The sequence below is a fragment of the Theropithecus gelada genome, chromosome 13, assembly GCF_003255815.1.
Source record: "Theropithecus gelada isolate Dixy chromosome 13, Tgel_1.0, whole genome shotgun sequence".
Taxonomy (NCBI): domain Eukaryota; kingdom Metazoa; phylum Chordata; class Mammalia; order Primates; family Cercopithecidae; genus Theropithecus; species Theropithecus gelada.
The window spans coordinates 18114256-18117227 of NC_037681.1; the positions used below are offsets into that span (position 1 = coordinate 18114256).

General features: G+C 35.2%; 1 non-coding gene across 1 annotated transcript; it reads right to left on the reverse strand.

The window, feature by feature from the left end:
• Positions 1 to 1804: 1804 nt before the first annotated feature.
• On the reverse strand, positions 1805 to 1943 carry LOC112605516. Its single transcript, XR_003115494.1, has one exon. It is a non-coding gene; the product is annotated as a U4 spliceosomal RNA (small nuclear RNA).
• Positions 1944 to 2972: the final 1029 nt, after the last annotated feature.

Genomic DNA, 2972 nt, shown 5'->3' on the forward strand with positions numbered 1-2972 from the left:
GCATAGTGTACATTTCTCCAGCTATTTCCTTTTTTTATTTTTTACTTGTAAAGACGAGATTTTGCCATGTTGGCCAGGCTGGTCTCAAACTCCTGGCCTCAAGTGATCTGCCTGCCTTGGCCTCCCAAAGTGCTGGGATTACAGGCATGAGCCACCATGCCCAGCCTCCATCCATTTACTTTTAATCTATGTATGTCTTATCTTTAAAGTGGGTTTATTGTAGACAGTATGAAGTTGAGGCATGCTTTTTTATTCAGTCATAGTCTTTTAATTGGCATGTTTAGATCATTCATATTTTAAATGGTTATTGATATGGTTAGATTTAAATTTACCGTGTTACTAGTTGTTTTCTATTTGTTCTATTTGTTGTTTGTTCCTTTTTTCTCTTTTACAACCTTCTCTGTGTTTATTTTTCTATTATTTTATTTTATTTTGAGAGTATCTCACTCTGCCATTTAATCTGGAGTGCAGTAGCTCAATCACAGCTCGCTGCAGCCTCAACCTCTGAGGCACAAGCAATCCTCCCACCTCAGCCTCTCAAACTACAGGTATGTGACATCATGCTAATTTTATTTTCATAGGTAGAGTCTTCCTATGTTGCCCAGACCAGAAGTATATTTTATGATTCAATTTTATCACTTCTATTAATATATCAATATTGAATATCCCCTCTATTAAAGTATTTCTATCACTCCATTTTATCTCATTTATACTTTAAAAACAGTTTTAGTGGTTGCTCTAGCATTTAAAATATACATTTTAAAATAATCTGAGTATGCCTTCAAATAACATTATGCAATTCCACAGTTATTGTAAGGGTTTTATAAAAATATATTTCCAATTCTTCCTTCCCATTTCTTGTGCCTTGTTTGCCATACATTTCACTTTTCCGTATGTTATAAACACATATTCTATTGTTACTGTGTTTGCTTTTAACAGTTATCTTTTAGAGGAAATATAAATAAAGAAAAAATGTTTTACTTTGCTTTTATTTATTTCATTTCTGATGCTCTTTTGACTTTTATCATATTCCTTCTCCCTAAAGATCTACCTTTATTTTTATTTATTTTTTTATTTTTTTGAGATAGAATCTTGCTCTGTCACCCAGGCTGGAGTGCAGTCATGCGATCTCTGCTCACTGCAAGCCCTCCTGGGTTCATGCCATTCTCCTGCCTCAGCCTCCCAAGTAGCTGGGACTACAGGCACCTGCCACCAGGCCCGGCTAATTTTTTTTTGTATTTTTAGTACAGACAGAGTTTCACTATGTTAGCCAGGATGGTCTCGATCTCCTGACATTGTGATCTGCCCGTCTTGGCCTCCCAAAGTGCTGGGATTACAGGCGTGAGCCACTGCACCCAGCCTAAAGATCTACCTTTAATATTTATGGTAGAGTAGGTTTACTGGCAATGAATTTCCTCAATCTCTGTCTGCCTGAGAAGGTTTTCACTTCTCATATCTTTTTAAGGATATTCTAAGTAGGTATAGAAGTTTGGATTGCCAGCCTTTTTTTTTTTTTTTTTTCATTTAGTACTTTAAAGATGTTAATCCATTGTCTTCTGGTTTGTATGGTTTCTGACAGAAGTCTGTTGTAATTCTTATCCTTGTTCCTCAATAGATAGCATGTTTAGTTTCTCTGATCACCTTCAAGAGTTTCTCTTTGTCTTTGAGTTGCAGCAATTTACACATGATATGTCTAGGCATGTTTGTTTCTTTGTTTTTGGTATTTATCCTGCTGGTGTGCTCTGGTATTCTTAGATCTTTGATTCTGTGTCTCTAGCTAAGTTTTTAACTATAAAGTTCAGTGTCTGTACAGACTGTCAAAAATTGCCAGTGCTGACTATATTTCAAGTCATCATGGTGGAGTATTAGGAAAAGTTTTCAGTTAGCAATAATCACACCTCAGATAAACCTCATTGGCTATGATACTGCCACTGCATAAAGCTCTGTCACTAATTTTCAAAAGTTTCCAGCCACTATTTTTCTCAGATATGTTTTCTGCCCAATTTTCTCTTTCTTCTTCTTCTGGAATTCCAATTATGCTTATATTAGACTGTCTGATATTTCTGATATTGTCCTACAGTTCTTGGATTATCTGTACTGTCTTGAGATTTTTTTTGCTTTATTCCCCTTTGCATTTTATTTTGGGTAATATGTTTAAGTTTACTTATTCTTTACTCAGCTCTATCAATTATACTGATGGGCCCGTCAAAAGCACATCTCATCTCCATTACTGTGTTTTGTTTCTAGTATTTCCATTTGATTCTTTATAATGGTTTCCATTTCTCTGCTGAAATTGCCTATCTGGTCTTGCATGCTGTCTACCTTTTCCTTTAGGTCCTTTAACATATTAATCATAATTAATGTCTGATAGCTCCAACATCTGTGTCATATGTGAGTCTGGTCCCAATGGTTGCTTCATCTCTTTAGACTGTGTTTTTCATGGTTTTTTGTATGCCACATTTTTGTTGTTGCTATTGAGAGCTGGAAATATTAAATAAAACAATATGGTGAATATTCCAGTTCCAGGATCAAATGCATGTGACTAGAGACAATTTAGGAATGAAAAGAAGTTATGTGGAGGTTTCTATAACCTAGAGTTCAAGTCTACAGTGGTTTGGAAATGGGCTTTGAAAAGTGGGCAGTTTAGACTTTCCCCCCACTTTAATTTTTTTTTTTAATCAGCATAAAGCATACATATGGGTTTGTTTGTTTGTTTGTTTAATCCTAGTCTATAGCAGAGGTCAGCAAATTTTTTCTTAAAAGGCCAAATGACAAATATTTAAGCTATGTGGTCTCTGTCACTACTACCCAACTCTGCCATTATTAACACAAAGTCAACCATACACTCATATATCCACATACTTATACAAATGAGTGTGACTGTGTTCCAATAAAACTTTATTTACAAAAGAGGCAGCCAGCCTGTGCGTCATAGTTAACTGATTCCTGAGCTATAGAATAATATTAAATGA